Source organism: Chrysemys picta, chromosome 9 (assembly GCF_011386835.1).
Source record: "Chrysemys picta bellii isolate R12L10 chromosome 9, ASM1138683v2, whole genome shotgun sequence".
NCBI classification, from domain to species: domain Eukaryota; kingdom Metazoa; phylum Chordata; order Testudines; family Emydidae; genus Chrysemys; species Chrysemys picta.
This window is the reverse complement of record NC_088799.1, coordinates 48,384,678-48,405,195: the sequence shown is the minus strand read 5'-3', so window position 1 is coordinate 48,405,195 and position 20,518 is coordinate 48,384,678. Positions and strand designations below refer to the sequence as shown.

Here is a 20,518-nt window from a genome sequence, read left to right as displayed (position 1 = left end):
AAACTTCTTGTTAGTCATATGTTTCCATTTCTCCCATTGTACAAAACAAGATACCATACAGCAAGCATTATACCTCCACTTACCACAAAGCTAGGAGGCAAAAGACAACCACAGGAGGAATATATAGCCAGGCTCCACCCTCTTTCCCTCAGTCTTTTTTGCTTCCCCTGCTGGAAGTATTGAGTCCTTGCTCAGTCCTCTGTTACTTTTATTTCTAGCCCTATTTCTCAGTGTTTCTCAGAAGTAGTAAAGAAGAAGGGAAGATGAAAGAGATCCTAAAAAGAAATTACAAAAAGAAAAGGATTTAACTATAGACTCCCAATGGACCTTATAGGCTCCTAGACTACACATGAATAAGGTCTCAGAGCCACCTACAATTCCTTTCCCCACTCTGATCCCCACGAGGCCAGTCCTTTCCATTTGTTGTGCTTGAGTCATGGGAGTTGCTAAAGCGCTGATAGAGCTCAGCAGGGTTGGACATCCTAGCCTCTTACAGCTCTGAGGAATGACAGTAGGGTGCTTTTAGATCTCCTCTCCCTCCAACCAACTGATCTTTATTTATTTATTTAAATGCTAAGAAGTAGCAGCCTTAATATGTCTTTGAAAAGTCATCTAAAGGACAAATCCAGTACTTAAAAATTTTATCAACCTTAAAGTCACTAACTGTCCAACATGTGGAAGGAAAGAAGTGATGGGAGGAGGACAGCACTGATACTAGCAGTCTCCATATAATGCCAAAATGCTAGTTCCCTGGTTGGATGGCCACTTTCAGAAATCCCAAAGGCTATTTGGAACCAATCATGAAACAATTTTGAAAGCCATAAAGAAGTCAAAAATAAACATGAATTCTCATTCTATCCACATGCTTAATCTGTAATAAATTATCTGATATATTGAATAAGGATATTACAATAAACAGACACACTGAAACATTGTAAACAGAGTTACAGTAGAAAGTTATAGGACCTTAACACCAGTCTGATAAAGGATGGTACACTTCACAGCAAAAGAATGAAGATTTAAGAATATTCTATTGAAATTACTTAAATTTAGGGAACTGGATCTCCCTGAATAAACTGAAGTAGAATTTCCTCTAGAAAACATTAGAGCTATTTTTGAGAATTTGTTTGAGACTACATTTATTAATCTTCTGAGCAGGGTCTAATAACAGACAAAAAAAATAACTAGTGAAAGTGGTCTGTTCTCGCCACAATTTTTTTTTTTTCTAAAAATAGAAAACATTTTCACTTTTGAGAAAATTTTATGTTTGGATAAAAAAATTCAGAATGAAATTTAAAAAAATGTTTTGCTTAGATTTTGATTAGGAAAATCCACACTCTCTCCATTTGTTAATTCTTTACCCTCCCCCTTTTTCCTCTGGTAAAAAAGTGACAAAGGGAGCAAAAAAGTGAAGGAGGGAGCAAAAAAGTGCAAGAAATTGGGGAACACACACTTTCTCTCAATTTTTAAACATCCCAACAATTTTTCAGCAGAAAAAAGGGGGGCAGTTAAATCAGTAAATAAAAGTGTATATGGGGAAAAACACTCACTTTTTCATTTTTCCCCACAGGAAAAAAAGTCAAAGTATTACTTTGTGTCACTTTCTCTGATTTAAAGAGAGAGAAAGGTTAAAAGTTAAAGAAATGTTAATTCAAAAACTGTTACTCTCTTTTTTTAATTTTCTCTTATTTTTCTAGTGAAAAAACAAACAAACTGATAGTAGGCATTTCTCCACAATGATCAAAAATTTCAGTTTTCCCAACAAAAAGTTTGAAACAAAAAATTAAAAATTTAAATCAAAAACATTTTTCCACAAAAAGTTGTTTTCAACCCCCAATTTTCACCAAAAATATTTTCATCTAAAAAAAATCAACCAGCTCTGCAACTAACTAATCTCTTCTTCAAATCCAGTTCTTGGTAAACTTGGTACTGTTTCCTTTCCATAGGCAGGATGCTAGCAGGTTTAGACCAAAGATCTTAAAATCCTTCACTGGGATGTTTTTGATTCTCCTCTCATATCAAGGGTAAAAATTCTGCTGCTTGATAGTGAAAAAACTTTTTTAAAATCTTAATACCATCCAGAGGGAAAGGAACAATATTTTGCATTTATGTCTTGTCTTATTTTACTGTTTCTCAAGTGCTTCACAAATAGATACATGAACTACAAACAGGGATGATTTCATCCACTACTGAAATACAGCTATATCCATGAATTTAGGTAGGCACAAAAGAAAATTATTTACCTGTAATTTTTGCTCTATGAAGAAACCCTCCACTTGATTCTCACTTTTGAGTCTTATTATTATAGAGGGAGCAGAAGTGACCCTTAGATTTTGGTTGCTTAATACTTGCCATTACAAAAAATTCTTCAGACTGTTTTGACTTGAAACAAGCCTTTGAAATTTGGCATGAGGGTATAGTTCTGGTTTTAAGGTGATGTCCTTTGGTGGCCCTATGTAAATTGGTAATGAGCTGTTGAAAATCACCATTTCTTGTATTCTGCTCATTTTGTCTTAAATTGATACCAATAACTCCAAACGTGAGCATTGTGTTTGTATTGCCCCACTTCAGTGTGCCATACACAGGGCACCTCCAGAAGACAGACAGACAATGAACAGATGATCCTCTTCCTGCTGTCCATCAAAGTATCCTTTGGAGATGAAGGTGCACTGGACAGGGCATCAGATGAACATGAATTCCATATCACTTTCTTCTACTGACTGGTAATAATTCTGAGCCCTTATTATTATTTATCAAGGCCTCACATCTCACTGAGAAATCACACAGTCTGGGAATAAATTCCAGATTTCCAATATGGCAAACACAGCCCCTCAGACAAAGAATCTGCCAAACCTAAGTACTTAGTCATGTTGTCCATAAATGGGGCTACTCATACCTGTGTAATCTGCTCTTTCAGTGTGTTATGCATATTCCTCTAATGACTGGTCCACAGTGAATAACAACCTTCTGCTTCAGGCAGCTATTGTCATTTATCCTTTAGTGCAAGTGCTAGGGGTCTGTACTGTAGTCCTGAGTGACCAGTGTTCAATCCCCAAATATGATCTAGGGGGGCATATTATAGTTGGACATTATTAGGATTACAGGTTAAGCACTCAAAAGTTAGGAAATATTAAAATTAAGATTCAACCATACATACAACCATAATTTGGCCCTCTTCTGCCTATGTATTATGGTGCAATAATTAATCACATGATCAAATACAATTTTTTCCATGTCTCCTGGCTCATTTGGTGCACAGGATGGATCTGCTCTGGGAATTAATCTGGATTGTGTAGGTGGAGCAAATGAGGCAGGAATCCAACAGACAACTGTCTCGTTATCTACACATCATTTTCTGGATGCTCAAGACACTGGATCTGATTATCAGAAGTTCTAAACATCCACAACTGCTTATTGTATTCTGTACAAGATCTTACACTGCACTAATCACAGTAGTACCCGAGCACCTTCCAGCAGTGCATTAAGCAACATAATTAACATGTTTGTTCTCTAATCCTCTCTCCAGTGTGTGCATTTGTTTTTTACTTAGTTTTACACACACACACACACACACACACACACACTCTATGTTTATGTTACAGAAAGCAAAGTCAAATAAATGCACTTGTACAAGCTCACCATCTGTAAAATGGGGATACTACTACCTAACCCTCACATGTGTGTTACAAAGATAAATTAATGTTTCTCAAGCAGACATTATAGTGATGAACACCCAGAGTAAAGTCCCTAAGGAAATAATTTTATATTCAGAACAAGGTCTGAATAGCATGAATTAAATAAATCCTGAGGCAACACATTGAACAATCAGAATAAAACAAAATATTGAATAGCTGCTCATTCAGTGACCACCAGCCATCTTGTACATTGAATAAGGAAGAGGTCCAGTGGAAAAAATATGTACCTGTGTGTAGCGAGGTGGCCACCCACTCCTGCCCTGAAGGGCTTAAAACAGCCCTGGGAGAGGGCTGTGATAGGGGAAAACCTGGGCTGATTGGGGAAGTAGCCTCAGCTGGGCCACACCCCAATCAGGCCGCAACTGGCCCTAAAAGGGGCTGTGGGCCAGGAGCACAGGCAGTCTGTCTCTAGGCACAGAGAGAGAAGGGCCTGGCTGCCTGTGACTTGAGTAAGGTACCAGAGTAGAGCAGTGCTGGGGAACAGGGCAAGGAAGCCGGGGAATTCCCACCTGGTTGCAGGCCTAGGCAAAGGCCTGAAAAGGTACTGGGGTTGCAGAAGTTCAGCCGGGGGTAGGTGGAGGCAGCAGGTTCAAACCTCCCTTGCCAATGATCAGTGATATGCACTGCATTCTGCCCCAGAGTGCAGGGGCTAGATGAGGCCTGGCAGTGAACACTGAGGCAAGGTGGGGATAGAGGGTGGGGATTCCCCTGGGAGGGGAACCCAGAGAGTGGGGGTACTGCCAGGGGGCAGCACCCAAGGGAGAGGGGCACCAGCGTCCAGGAGGGACACGGGGCCAGCGACAGTGGGACATTGACCTGCAGAGGGCGCTCCAAGGCTGGAGAGCTAATTCCCATACCGGACCAGCAGGAGGCGCCGCAGGGGTGAGTCCCGCATCGCTACACTGTGTAATTAAAGACTATTATAATGCATATGCACATACAGATAAATATTGCATTTTCTACCATTTGAGCTCGACTTTGCAACCTTAATGCTCTTTTAAAGTAGTTTTTATATGTTTATATACACGTTTATTTTATTAACAACTATAACTAAATAAGCAGCTGAAGAATCCCAGCTGCATTTTAAGCCATTGTTAAACTGACTGATGTGCTTTTATTAAGCCACAGAGATCTTGTATTTAAGTGTTACATTATTTAAGCATCTCATAACACAGCAACAAGGGCCTGCTGTGAGCTTCAGCATGCCAGTCTGTTCTATCTGGGCCTGCAATCTAGGGCCTCGCCTTCCAGTATGGAGAGTGACATTTCCGATGTTTGATTTTACAAAACAAAAAACAAAAAAAAACACATGTAGTTCCTGTTCTGGGCACCAGAGGATAATGTCATGCTCCTCATTTTAGCCAACAAGAGTCCTTTCCCCACCTCTATCCCCTTCTAGCTACTCTCCTCCAACATTCAATGGCTTCAGCAGATCACAAGTTTTAAAAGCTGCTCATGTACTATGGTGATGGGGGTAGCATATGAACCTGAATAGAATAGGAAGGCAGCAAGGAGAAAACAAAGGGAGCTGCCTAGCTGAGATCCTCAGAGGACAGCAGGGTCAGAAATCCAGATGGTAGCAGGGTACAGGAGTAAAACAGAGAGGGGCTGCGTGTGGAGGAGAGCACAGGGACAGCTTTGTGCCAAGAAGAGCCAGGAATAAGAGGGAAAGGCAGGAACATAAGGAATAAGATCAGAGAAAAAAGATTCATGACAGAGGTGCATGGTGCTCAGGCTGCCAGGGTTGTTGAGGGTGCAGCTAGGTAAGGGTGTGAGAGTGCTACAAGCAAAAATCAGTGAGGGTCCAGGGGCTTAAGGGTAAGTGAGAGGTGATACTGGCAGTGCAGGAGGTGAATTGGAGGCTGTGGTGCAAAGACAGAGTTGCTGTGTAGGGGGGAAGAGTGTGCTGAGGCAAAGCCTTGAGAGCAAGGTGCAGAAGGGGCTTGGGAGCAGAGGCAGAGCTAGCACATACAGGGAAAATGAAATTAAGTGGGTAGTTCAAGGTAAGGAGTGGAGAATGATTTGGAAGGGAATGGGGAACACTGGTTGATTGGAATTCATTGAGGAGTATTTGGAGGTAGATAATGAGAAGAGGCGGAAGCTGTAAGAGAAGGAATGTATTTGGTGCAGAGGTAACAAAGGTAAGGCGATAACAAGGGGGCGGTGCAAGGGGCAAAGGATGAGGAGATGGAGAATGGAAAGAGCGTTGATGGGTGAGTAGTGGTAAAGGGAGCAGAGAGTATGAGGGGATAAAAAGGTTCAAGAGAAGTGAAAAAGGAAAAGGATAGTCAGAACAAAAATGTGAGAAGTAAAGAGGGCTAGTTAGTACAAGGAAAGTGGACTTAAAGGAAACAAGCAGGAAAAAGGAGACAGAAAAATTCATCAAAATATACCACAGACAAGAGGGAAAGAGTATCAGAGGGGTAGCTGTGTTAGTCTGAATCTGTAAAAAGCAACAGAGGGTCCTGTGGCACCTTTGAGACTAACAGAAGTATTGGGAGCATAAGCTTTCGTGGGTAAGAACCTCACTTCTTCAGATGCAAGTAATGGAAATCTCCAGAGGCAGGTATAAATCAGTATGGAGATAACGAGGTTAGTTCAATCAGAGAGGGTGAGGTGCTCTGCTAGCAGTTGAGGTGTGAACACCAAGGGAGGAGAAACTGCTTCTGTAGTTGGATAGCCATTCACAGTCTTTGTTTAATCCTGATCCGATGGTGTCAAATTTGCAAATGAACTGGAGCTCAGCAGTTTCTCTTTGGAGTCTGGTCCTGAAGTTTTTTTGCTGTAAGATGGCTACCTTTACATCTGTTATTGTGTGGCCAGGGAGGTTGAAGTGTCCTCCTACAGGTTTTTGTATATTGCCATTCCTGATATCTGACTTGTGTCCATTTATCCTCTTGCGTAGTGACTGTCCAGTTTGGCCAATGTACATAGCAGAGGGGCATTGCTGGCACATGATGGCATATATAACATTGATGGATGTGCAGGTGAATGAGCCGGTGATGTTGTAGCTGATCTGGTTAGGTCCTGTGATGGTGTTGCTGGTGTAGATATGTGGGCAGAGTTGGCATCGAGGTTTGTTGCATGGGTTGGTTCCTGAGTTGGAGTTGTTATGGTGCGGTGCGTGAGGGAAAGAGAACACCACCACAAGGAGGAGCTCTGGTCAAGTGAAAAAATTCTCTTAGTTCGGGGTGTTTTTTATTTATTAATTTGTAGAAATCATAATTCTGGGGTGTGTGTGTCAGCTACAGTTTCTTCTCCCAATATTTTGAACCCACCTATACTACAAATATAACCATGAGAGCTGGTTGAAATTTTCCACACTTTTAATAAAAGTTACTGCTAATGTATTAAGTATTTCTTGCTTTATTAGCAGAATTATTTCCATATTCCTAAATGTTAGTGCTAGCAATTTTACATAGCCAGAGAGAGTGAGATAGCAACATTATATCATGAATGCCTTACTTATGGAAAAGTGAACACAGGCATCTTTAAAGTCAACAGCTGCAAACCAATACTGGTTTGAAAGAAAGAATATTTTCTAAGCAAATCATACAGAACTTTTATTTTCTAAATATTTAATTTGCTTAGTGATACCATGCAATAACCATGTGATTATAATTAAAGTATTTTAGTGTTTGTAGTCCCAGATTAATAAAGGTATTAGATTTTCTTTTTCCCTCATGGTGGTCACCATAGGGCATAGTTAAGGTTCTTTGGGCACCCTAATTGTGCAATTGTTCTATACATTAATATGTTGGGCACCCTAATTGTGCAATTGTTCTATACATTAATATGTTTTGATTTTTTTTAAGTCTATCCTTAACTTTGAATTTCATGGGATAATATAAATTGGTTTTGGCTGGATGAAAACAGGTCCACCTGGGAAGTGCCCCACCTGCAGAACATGATGCTGACCACCTCCGAATGGAGAGGCCACTTGTGGCAAGACAAGAAAGTCCTACTGAGGCAATCTGCAAAAACATTCCTGGCCCCGGGAAGGTGTGTGGCTATGAGATGGATGTCAAGTTGCACACAGAAGTCCCATAGCCTGAAGGTTTCCAGGCAAAGGGCAGATGACCGGGCAGATGACCTGGCTCCGCCCTGCTTGTTGATGTAGAAAATAGCCGCTATATTGTCCGTCAGGACCTGGACCACTCTGTTCTCCACATGAGGTAGGAAGGTGTGGCAGGCCAAGCGGACCGCCACATTGATGTGTAGTGAACAATCAAGGCGAGACCAACGACCTTGCATGCTGAGATAGCCTAGGTGGGCTCCCCATGCCAGGTCGGAAGCACTGGAGACGAGGATCACCGACGGCGGGGGAGGGGGGAAGGAGCGTGAATGGGACTCCCTCCTGCACCGATGCAGGGTTTTGCCACCATACTAGTGACGACCAAACACGCTCCGGGACCTTGACTACACATTCCATGCAGTGTCTGTTGGCAACATAGACCGATGCCAGCCATGCCTGCAGCAGCCTAAGGTGGAGTCGTGCGTGCCGAACCACGTAAGTACAGGCTGCCATGTGGCCCAACAGCCGCAGGCATATGTTAACGGTGGTGAGAGGGTGAACTTGTATACACGAGATCAGGTCCAACATGGCCTGGAACCGGGCCTTGGGGAGGAAAGCCCTGACCTATGTAGAGTCGGGTGCAGCTCCAATTAACAATATGTGCTGCATCGGGACTAAGGTTTACTTTGTCTCGTTTATCAATAGACGCAGGTCGCGAAAGGTGGAGCAAACCAGGTTGAGATGATGCCATACCTGATCCCGGGATCTGCCTTTTATTCTTTTTTTTTATGTATCTATATATTATTATTTAGTCATTGAGGTACGGGTAAATCTGCATGCCTTTGCGCATTATGACGTCTTTATTTTTGGGGGTACCACTGGCCTGGCCCTACTTGTCCCTTTTGTTGATGGCAGACACTACCAGGGACACTGTAGGAGGGTGGGAATACAGCTATTCAAATCCCTTTGCTGGGACATAATATTTCTTTTCAGCTTTCTTGGAGGTAGGTGGAATGGAAGAAGGGGTCTGCCACACCAACTTGGCAATTTTCAGAACCCCTGGGTGCACAGGCAATGCAACCTGGGCCAAGGTGAGGGAGGGTATGATGTTGAAGAGGTCGTCGGACTCCTCCGCTAATTCCTCGACCTCCAGGTTCCGGTTAGCAGCCACCCTTTTGAGCAGTGCCTGGTGCTCCTTGAAATCACCAGGGGGGCTGCTCACTTGCAAGGGGCCCACCACCGCCTCATCCGGGGATGATGAAGATGACTGTACCATAGAGGGAGGGGCGGTTTCCCCTGGCCTGGTCAGGGACGGCTCCTTGCGCATCGAGGCCTGCTACACTGCTCCCAGCTCAGCCGCTGCACCATGCTCCGATGCCAGTGCCAGCTGAGCCGGAGCCAGTTTTTCCGATGCAGCCTGGGAGGAACGGTGGGAGTACGGGCCCGGCATGATGGGCCGTTGGTGATTCAGCTCTCCTAGGTGAGGGGCTGAACTCTCCCTCCTGCTTAGACCACTGCCCTTCCACCAACCAGGATGGAGCCATAGATGCCTGAGTCTGTTGGCTGACCCTTGTCGGCGACTGATAGGGAAAGGTCAAGGAACAGTGCCAGCCTGAAGAGCAGGACCAGGGAGTCTGATACTGGTGCCATGACCAGGAATGTTCCCGCACCGAGGGGGATCGAAGCAATGGGGACTGCCTGGGTGACGGTAATCTGCGCCGCGGCGATCTCTGGCGGGAGGCCTGGTGGTAACGCAGATACAGGAATCGGAGTCATGACTCAGGCGTCCCGTGCCTCGTAGGGGCGATGTTGGTGTTAGAGACCTGGGTCTTCTACCTGCAGATCAAGGCTGCGGTGCCTGGTCCTAGGTCGTGGTGACAGGGATAGACGCCTGCAGTCCAGGGACCAGGGACACTGCGTTACTTTGGAGCGAGGTGACCAGCTTGCCCTTAGAGGTCTGGGCCTTAACCAGGTCCATCGCCTGGCTTGGCAACTGCGGTATGGGCCAGCCTACTTGGTCCTTGGCCGCTGGGGCCACCTTGGGCAAAGGTGGTCCTACAAGGGGCCAGGATCCCCTGCCACTCCCGGGAGTCGGAGGCAGATCCCTGGCTGGTCTAGGGGGTCCGACCACATCAGTACTCCCGTGTAGCTCCAGGGCGAGCACGTGGCCTAACACAGGCCCTTTGCCCGCAGCCCCTTTGTCCCGCAGTGCCGACAGGCCCTTTGGCTTCAGACGCTTCTTTGGCACCGGCAAAGGGGAACAGTGCCAGGTGGGTTCCAGTGCTGGCGGTGCGGTGCATGCCGACACCAAAGTGCTAGGCATGGAATCCGACCTGGAGGGCTCCAAGTGGATATCCTGTTCCTTTTGAGTTCGAGGGAAAAAGTTCTGCAGATTCTGCACTTGTCTTTTCTGTGCGATTCCCCCAGACACTTCAAACAGCTATCGTGGGGGTCACTAATGGGCATCAGCGGGGTACACAATGAACATGGCTTAAAGCCTGGGAAACGGGGTATGCCCCACTCCGCGGCAAAGTCCCAGGTGGGACTCTAAAGCTTAATGGTCAAACTAAGTACCTAAAGACGAACTACAAAGGAGACAGAACAATGGGCTGAAAGAACCGCGAACGCTCTTGCAATGCAAGACAAGGCACTCTGACCAACCATCGTGGGCAGTAAGAAGTAACTGAGAAGGTGTAGGGTCGGTGGCGCCTGATATACCAAAGCATGAGTGCGACACTCAAGGGGGTGCCGCAGCCAACCATACAGATACCACTAAGACAAAAGTCTCCGATGACTACAAGTGGATGCGCACACACCTAGAATGGAATCGTCATGAGCAAGCACTCAAAGAACCACTGTTAACCGTTTGCCATGTTAACAGTTGATCATGTATTCCTATTCTTTTTCTCTTTGTCTTTAATCTATGACAGTACTTTAGTTCTCACATCATATATCCTGGCTTCCTTAATAGCCTCATGTGGGAAGTTCAAATAAATGCAAATTCATTCACCTTTATACACTCCTTTCTTCACATGTTCAAAGGATTTGAATAGATTATGATCACATTATTTTAATTTACAAAAGCCATGCTAATTTGTCACTATCATATTTCTCTAGGTCTTTTTAATTCTTTTATTCATGAATTATATTTCCAACCAATTACTTTGATACTGAAGTAAAGATTGCTGATATGTTTAATAAAGACATTGGGAATTATATAAGTAAAACACCTGCAACTCTCCAATCCTCTCATATAATAGCTGATTATAATGAGAGATTGCCTATTTTTGTTAGCAGTGCAGCCACTTTATTCTTAAAGTGCTTCAGTACACTTGGTCCTAGTAATTTGTTGATCCTCAATACCTCTTTTGGTACTTCAATCTAGGACAGTATGTCTTTATTCACTGAAAAAAGTCACGTGCAAGGTATAGATTCATATATTCATACGTTTTAAGGTGAGAAGGGACCATTATGATAATCTAATTTGACTTCCTCCACCATACAGGTAAAAGAATCTCACGCTAATCATCTGCCTGAGCTATATGATATAATTTAGAAAGATATCCAATATTGATTTAAAGACTTCATATGATAGAAAATTCACCACAGCTCTAAGGTCAATTGTTCCAATGGTTAGTTATGCTCGCTGTTAAAAAAAACGTGCCTTATATCTACACTGAATCTGTCTAGCTTCACCTTACAAACTCTGGATCTTATTATCTCTTTTTCTGCTATATTATAGAGTGTGTACCCTACCCAACATACTCTATATTATGAACACTGATGCAACTAAATCAGTTACCCTCGCTGCAATATCTTTAGCTTAGCTGTACCCTTTGCTCCCTGGAGTTCTAGCAGACCCATTCTCTTGCAAGCTTCCTGCTTCCAATATCTGATCTTGAGATTTACTTTCAGTCCTCCTAATTTCCATTTTACCTGCTATTCTTCTGAGATATTTTCACATTTTGTAGCCACCACTAAAACCTGGATGACTGCTGGCTCAACTCATACACTGGCCACATATTTTAGATCTAGTGTTGGAGCAGAGAATAAAAGTGGGGCAACTGGAAATTTGATTCTGCTCATTGACTACTCATTACCTCCTGTGATTTGAGGTTGGTGCACAGAGTGTTTTGATGGTGTACCCCTGAGATTATTGAAAACTGATCATTTTCAGAGTCTGAGGAAAATCAAACCATTCTACTTAATGCTTGATCGGACTTTACAGTGATTTTTGTCCTCAGTTACCGCTTAGTTGCCCCCAGGCATTCTCTTCCATAGTTTTATCCTCATAGGTCACAATGATTTGCAGGTGACATGCAATAACGGAAGATGGAGAGAATGTGACTAGGGCTCTGATAGTTGAATTCACATCCTAAATCTCAATAGTTGCATGAAAATATTTTTCTTTTATGTAGTTTATTCTATGACTGGCGAAGGTAAAGTTTCTTCACATTCACAATCGTGCCTGATAATTTTGACAATTGACTTCTGTGACAAAGTTCTGTCCTTGACTCCGTGGGTCCTGCGTTTCCTGACGGATTTTTGCTAGCCTCAAAGGCTCACTGTGACCCTCCACATAGCCCTTCTCTCTCTAGAGGCAAGGGTCACAGTCTACTGAGCCATTTTCATCATAAGCCAGCAAGGGAGGTGAGGAGAAACAACCCTCCCTCACACAGTCTCTGTTGTTTCCCAGTATCAGTGATTAATCAGGGAGGGGAGGCAGGAGCCCGGGCCCGCCCCCTACTCCAGGCTCCAGCCCAGAGACCCTAAACTTAGCAGCTATGAAAGCTGACTTTTGAAAATAGAGCATGTACAATTCCCTGGGCTACTTCCCCACAGCAGCCCCCACTCAATATCTTCTTCACAACTACCTCAGGGCCTCCTTCCTTGCACCTGATATGGCTTCGTTCTACTTCATTCCTCCAACAGCACAGCTCCCTCCTATAGCTCCTGACACCCACACCGCACTGACTAACTGAGAGGCTTTTAACTAGTTCCAGCCAGTCCTTAATTGGCTTCAGGTGTCCCAATCAATCTGTCTCTCCTGCCTTCTAGAAGGATCTTAATTGGCCCCAGGTGTCTTGATTAACCTGGAGCAACTGGCATTTGGTTACCATGTTACCAGGGATTTGTTTAGCCTGGGGCTAACATACCTGTTCCTCACTACTTTACTGTAGCCATCTGGCCTTGCCCCATCACACTTCCCTTAAGTAGCAGACAGCCTAATTAAACAAAGCTGTCTTCATTCAGTAAACTATATGACTTCCTTTCACTGTGAAGAAATTGTGTTACTTTCCAGATAAAAATCAAGCAGATTCAGACTGAAATGCCTGCTTTTATAGACACCGTACAATATTTGGAAGAGACAAACATTAATTCTTCTCAAGTTTAGGTCACTGTTGTTCGTTGAGATACTAGGGATACTTTATCCCACGAGTGATATGGACCCATCTCTATTCTACTGGTAAAGGCCACCAAGGAAGAAGAGTCAGGGTTGATGGAGATTATCAACACCTTATTTGGGTAGGAGAGATTATCAACTTCTATCAAGGATGGTGTATCGACAGTCACCCCAAAAAACATTACTTGATGCTAACAATCATTCAGCATTTAACCTTTTCTGATTAAGCTTATCAGAAAGTTGTAGTGAAAGAACTCTCAGTGCTTCAGATCTCCTTTACTTTTGTCAGTCTGGGGAAAGACCTGAGAATGACAGTGTTGGTAGATGAGTCCCTCCTGGTGATGGACAAAAATCTGGTGACATTGTTAGATGTATTAGCTACCTTAATGCCATTGATTTCAAGGTGGTGTTGGCTCACCTGTAAAACCTAGCTGAAGCAGGCAGCATTACCTTTCAATGACTTTCTTCTCTTCTCTCAAAGAGATCTCAGGAGGGTAGCTTTCAACTACTACTCTTCCACCCCAAGGGCTTTCAGAGGTGTTCTCTTATTCTGTGTGTATACAGGGCACTAAGGAAGGTTAGTGCAGTTGTGTAGGTTATGGTGTTTTCTCTAGAGCATTTGATCCTGACAGTGCCACCAAATGCCTTATCCAGTGTTTAGTAGAGACTGATAAAGATAAGGGCTAGCTGTCTGTCTGAGGATCAATCTGAGGAAGACTGAGGTGATACTGTGAGGCAGATGCAGGCAATAAGAATTTGTGTATGCCTTTGTAATTAAGAGTGTCCCCCAACATGTTTTAACAGAGTTCCCAAATCTGGGTTACTCTTGGATACCCCCAAGATGTTGCTGGATGGTCATATCCCAGAAAGATTTCTTTTACATCTTTGTGTGGCTAGAGACTGTGGCTGTTTCTTTTGGATGCAAATCTTGTTACAATAATCCATGTCTTTCTCACCTCAACAGTAGATTACTACAGACAGGTGCCACATCTTAAATCAGTCCAGAAACTGAAGCTGGTGCAGAATGCAGCAGCCTGCTTGTTAAATTATATATCACACAAAGGGCTCACAATGAAATCATGCCTCACCAATCTGCTAGAATTCTTTATGGGGGTCAACAAGCATGTGGACAAGAGGGATTCAGTGGATATAGTGTACTTAAATTTTCAGAAAGTCTTTGACAAGGTTCCTCACCAAAGGCTCTTCAGTAAAGTAAGCTGTTATGGGATAAGAGGGGAAGTCCTCTCATGGACTGGTAACTGGTTAAAAGATAGGAAACAAAGGGTAGGAATAAATGGTCAATTTTCAGAATGGAGAGAGGTAAATAGTGGTGTCCCCCAGGGATCTGTAATGGGACCAGTCCTATTCAATATATTCATAAATGATCTGGGAAAAGGGGTAAACAGTGAGGTGGCAAAATTTGCAGATGATACAAAATTCCTCAAGATAGTTAAGTCCTAGGTAGACTGCAAAGAGCTACTAAAGCAGGGGTTCTGAAATTGGGGGTCAGGACCCCTCAGGGGGTCATGAAGTTATTACATGGGGGGTCATGAGCTGGCAACCTCCACCACAAACCCCACTTGCTTCCAGCATTTATAATGGTGTTAAATATATTAAGTGTGTTACATTTATTAGGGGAGTCCCACTCAGAGGCTTGCTGTGTGAAAGGGGTTGTCAGTAAAAATGTTTGAGACCCACTGTACTAAAGGATCTCTCAAAACTGTGTGACTGGGCAACAAAATGGCAGATGAAATTCAGTGTTGATAAATGCAAAGTAATGCATATTGGAAAACATTATCCCAACTAAACATATAAAATGATGCGGTCTAAATTAGCTGTTACCACTCAAGAAAGATCTTACGGTCGTTGTGGACAGTTCTCTGAAAACATCCACTCAATGTGCAGTGGCAATCAAAAAAGCTAACAAAACATTGTGAATCATTAAGAAAGGGACAGATAAGACAGAAAATATCATATTGCCTGTATATAAATCCATGGTACACCCACATCTTGAATAGTGCGTACAGATGTAGTCAGCCCATCTCAAACAAAAAATATTGGAATTGGAAAAGGTTCAGAAAAGGGCAACAAAAATTATTAGAGATATGGAACGGCAGCCATATGAGGCGAGATTAATAAGAATGGGACTTTTCAGCTTCGAAAAAGACGACTGGGGGGGGGGGTAGGATAGAGGTCTATAAAATCATAACTGGTTTGGAGAAAGTAAATAAGGAAGTGTTATTTACTCCTTCTCATAACACAAGAACTAGGGGTCACCAAACGAAATTAATAGGCAGCAGATTTAAAACAAACAAACGGAAGTATTTTTTCACACAATGCACAGTCAACCTGTGGGACTCATTGCCAGAGGATGTTTTGAAGGCCAAGACTATAACAGGGTTCAAAAAAAGAACTAGATAAGTTCATGGAGGATAGGTCCATCAATGGCTATTAACCAGGATGGACAGGGATGGTGCCCCTAGCCTCTGTTTGCCAGAAGCTGGGAATGGTCGACAGGGGATGGATCACTTGATCATTATCTGTTCTGTTCATTCCCTCTGGGGCACCTTACCTTGGCCACTGTTAGAAGAAAGGATACTGGGCTAGATGGACTTTTGGATTGACACAGTATAGATGTTCTTATGTAATACCATGGCTATATGGAATCTGCATTTGCTGAATTCCAGATGGAGTCTACTGTGAGGATTGTATCAGAGGGGTAGCCATGTTAGTCTCGATCTGTAGAAGCAGCAAAGAGTCCTGTGGCACCTTATAGACTAACAGACGTATTGGAGCATGAGCTTTCGTGGGTGAATACCCACTTCGTCGGATGCCGATGAAGTGGGTATTCACCCACAAAAGCTCATGCTCCAATACGTCTGTTAGTCTATAAGGTGCCACAGGACTCTTTGCTGCTTTTACTGTGAGGATTGTGACTTTTAAAGACCTAAATGATTTGGGATCTGCAGACCTGAGATACCGTTTTCTCCCCATGCCATAGTCATCATCTTTGGAAGTGCTTAAGATTGAGCCTCCTCAATACAAAACAGGGCGAACTACCAGCAGAGTGTTCTATGTGAGGGCCATCATCTTTAGAATTCACTCCTTAAACTTGGACTGAAACAGCCTGACTGTTGACCAGTAAAGGCAGACAGCAAAGCCCATCTCTTTGCCCGTGCTTTAGGAACAGGGTGTGAGAGATTAGGACTGGTATTTGTTGGTGAAGTAAATTACTATCCACATATTATTTGGGTTTTATGGTTATCTCTAGATAGTCATTATCTTAGTTTTCTGGTTTTGGAGAAGTTGGTTTTATCTTTTGTGTCATACTTCTAATTATACCAATAATTCCTAAAGCCTAGGAAAGGCTATAAATCTAAATAAAAGAGTAACTTGACAGACATTCCTATAGCAGTGGTGTCAAGTACCACGACAATATCGGCATCCCACCTGTTGAATATATTTACCTCACTCCCATTACATATTTAGTTTCTGTATAAGGCAAACTATCAACTAAACTTCCACACCTGAATCAAGTGTAATGATGCAAAGGTGTCTACTAAGTCTGCAGCACACCCAAAACAACAGCTTTAAGAGATATACATGGCCCCCATTTCTCTCAACAGGGAGCTAGTGCCGAAGACTAATGATGATGTTTTTAAGAGTCATTCTATTTAACCTCCTGCATAACAGGCATCTAGCACAACAACTTGTGATGGAACGAAGGCATATCTTTTAGAAAGGCATTACTCTTGATTTTGAGTAGGTTGAAAAAAATTCCTGTGAAAAATTATGGATAAAATACTCTCATTCAAAATTTCCCCCCCCCCAGAAAATGTTGAAACAAAACGTTTTTCTTTTGTTTAGTTTCAAATACAACTTTTGTTGTTGACTTATTTTTCCTGTTGCCACTAACTTCAAAACTTCTCCAACTCTGTAAAAGTTACATGGGGCAAAAGTAAAAAAGGAAAACCAAATAAAACTGAAACTTTGCCATTCCAACTTTTCCAAAGTTGAAGAAGTTTTGAAAAGTTAGAGTGACAAAAGGAAAAAGTGTTTGCTTGAGGAGAGAACCTAGATGCCATACAGCTAAAGAAAGACAACAGAAGAAATGGCAGAAGTGCTAAATGACCTTTTTTTTTAAAAAACTTTTCATCAAAAACATTAGTAGCAATTGGACAACTAACAGTGAATGCCAATGAAAATGAGGCAGGATCTGAGACTAAAATAGGGAAAGAACAAGTTAAAAATTAATCACACAAGTGAGATGTCTTCAAGTTGGCAGGGCTTGATGAAATACATCATAAAACAGGGGTTCAGAAACCTTTTTCTTTCTGAGGCCTCCCCAACATGCTATTAAAAACTCCATGGCCCACCTGTACCACAACAACTGTTTTTTCTGTATAACCAGTAGATTGAAAGCCGGGGGCAGCAAAGTAGGGCAATTGCTGCAGGCACCAACTCACATGGGTGTTCACATAGCTAAGTTACTTGGGCTTCGGCTTCAGCCCCGCACGGTGGGGCTTGGCTTCGGTTTTTGGACCTGGGCCGCAGAGAGTATAACGGTGGCCTTGCTCTCTGGTTTATTTTAGAGGACCCCTGAAACCTGCTCATGGCTCCTCAGGGGGCTCCAGACCCCTGGTTGAGAACCTCTGTCCTATAATATTCAAGGAATTGACTGAGGAGATATCTGAGCCATTAGTAATTATCTTCAAAAACTCATGAAAGGCGGGAAAGACTCCAGAGGACTGGAAGAGGGCAAATATAGTGCCAATCTATAAAAAGGGGAATAAAGACAACCCGGGAAATTACAGACCAGTCAGCTTAACTTCAGTACCCAGAAAGATAATGGAGTAAATAATCAAGCAATCATTTACAAAAACCTAGACGATAATAAGGTGATAAGTAACAGTCAACATAGATTTTTCAAGAACAAATCATGTCAAGTCAACCTAATAACTTTCTTTGACAGAGTAACAAGCCTCGTGGATACAGGAGGAGTGGTAGATTAGAATACAGTAACTCCTGATTTAACGTTGTCCCACTTAACGTTGTTTCAATATTATGTCTCTGCTCAATTAGGGAACATGCTCATTTAAAGTTGTGCAATGCTCCCTTATAACGTTGTTTGGTTGCCTGCTTGTAAGATTCTGTGGAAGAGCAGCGACTTTACAAGAGAGCATTGCACAAGTTCCGCTTCTCCGCCTCCTTCCCCTCCCTCCCAGCGCTTCCCCTTTCTGGACTTTCTGGAAGGGAGGGGCAGGAGCAGGGAAGCACCATGTCTCCACTCCTCCCCCTCTCTCCCAGAAAATCCTAAGCGCCACTAAACAGCTGTTTGGCGGCGCTTAGGACTTTCTGGGAGTGAGGGAGGGGCAGGAGCGGGAAAGCGCTGCATCTCCGCTCCTCCACCCTCCCTCCCAGAAAGTCCTAAGCAGGCTTTTGGTACAGTCTTACATGATGTTCTCAAACTAGAGAAATATAACCTAGATGGAGCTACTATAACATGGGTGCATAAATGGCTGCAAAACCATTCCTAGAGTGTAGTTATCAGAGGTTCACAGTCAAGTTGGAAGAGCATATCAAGTGGGGTCCCACAGGAATCGGTCCTGGACCCAGTTCTGTTCAATATCTTCACAAATTATTTAAATAATGGCAGAGAGAGTACACTTACAAAGTTTGCGGACAATACCAAGTTAGGAGGGGTTGCAAGTGCTTTGGAGGATAGGATTCAAATTCAAAATTAACTGGACAAACTGGAAAAATGGTCTGAAGTAAATAAGCTGAAATTCAATAAGGACAAATGTAAAGTACTCCACTTAGGAAGGAACAATCAATTGCACACATACAAATCAGGAAAAGACTGCCTAGGAACAAGTACTGCAGAAAAGGATCTGGGGATTTAGTTTTTCTTCTTCGAGTGATTGATCATGTGCATTCCAACAGGTGACTCCCAAGAAGTTTCCCCAGAGGAGGGGGTCGAAGTTCACCTGGTTGCTGAATGCAGGACTGTCCTGCCAAAGGCTGCATCGTCCCTCGCCTGTTGGGTGACGCTGTAGTGCGACATGAAGGTGTGGATGGAAGACCACACATGTGCTGACTTGCACATGTCCTGAACAGGGACCTGCGTAAGAATGCTGTGGACGAAGCCTGCACTCTTGTGGAGTGAATCATCAACGGCGGGGCTGGAATCTTAGCTAGGTCACAGCACATTCTGATGCAGGAAGTGATCCACGACAAAATGCGCTGGGACGAGATGCAAAGCCCCTTCATTCTCTCTGTGATTGCAATAAAGAGCTGTGGTGACTTACGAAATGGCTTTGTGCGCTCAATGTAGAAGGCTAGGGAACGCCTGACGTCCAGGGAATGGAGCATTCACTCTCTGTTACTGGAATGTGGCTTAGGGAAGAACTCAGGTAAAAATATGTCCTTGTTCACATGAAAGTGAGAGACTACCTTTGGTAGAAATGCAGGGTGAAGGCCGAACAGCACCTTGTCTTTATAAAAGATTGTATAGGGGGACTCGAAAGTCAGTGCTCTGAGCTCGGAGACCCTTCTAACCAAGGTTATGGCCACCAGAAAGGCCACCTTCCAGGAAAGGTAGCACAGAGGGCAGGTCGCCATGGACTCAAAAGGGGTCCTCATGAGCATGGACAGGACCAGGTTAAGGTCCCACTGGGGGACGGACTGCCACACCTAGGGATAAAGCCTGTCCAAGCCACTGAGAAACCGGCCCACCATGGGATTCCCAAAGACTGACCTACCCACTGCCCCCGGATGGAAGGCTGAAATGGCAGCCAGGTGCACTTTGATGGATGATATTGCCAAGCCCTGCTGCTTGAGGTATAGTAGTCCAAAACAAGGGGAATTGATGCTTGCTGCGGTGGTCTGCCCTTCTGAAGAGACCAGATGGAAAACCGCTTCCACTTCGCCAGGTACGTGGCACAAGTGGAGGGTTTCCTACTTCCCAGCAGAACTTCCCTGAGTCTGAACACTGGAGCTCTGGCGAGTTCAACCATAGAGTTTCCACACCGTGAGGTGGAGGAACTCCAGATCGGAGTGTTGTACATGGTTGGGGTCCTGTGTCTTGAGGGCCGGGCACATGGGAAGGGCTACTGGTCTGTCCACTGATAGGTTCAACAGCATGGTGAACCAGTGCTGGCAGGGCCACGCTGGTGCTATGAGGATTAATGAAGCCCTGTCCTGGCAGGCCTTGAGAAGGACTTTGTGTATGAGACAGAAGGGCAGGAATGCATATAGCAGGTGACTCGCCAATGGGAGGTGAAAAGCGTCCACAATGGAGCCTGTGCTGTCGTTCAGAAAGGAGCAGAACTGCTGGCACTTCCTGTTGCTCCGCATCACAAACAGGTCTCTGTGGGGAAAGCCCCACCTCTGTAAAATCGAGAG

General features: G+C 43.8%; 1 protein-coding gene across 8 annotated transcripts in view; it reads right to left on the bottom strand.

Annotated features, from left to right (window-relative positions):
* The window catches only part of STAG1 (STAG1 cohesin complex component), a 391,540-nt gene that overhangs the window by 243,887 nt on the left and 127,135 nt on the right, over positions 1-20,518 (bottom strand). The window contains exon 1 of one of the 8 annotated variants that reach the window (XM_065557028.1): positions 84-661. The exons of the other annotated variants lie outside the window; for them this stretch is intronic. The gene's annotated coding sequence lies outside the window, so the exon portion shown is untranslated. Of the gene's footprint in view, positions 1-83; positions 662-20,518 lie in introns of those variants that run through there. 8 annotated transcript variants of the gene reach the window in all.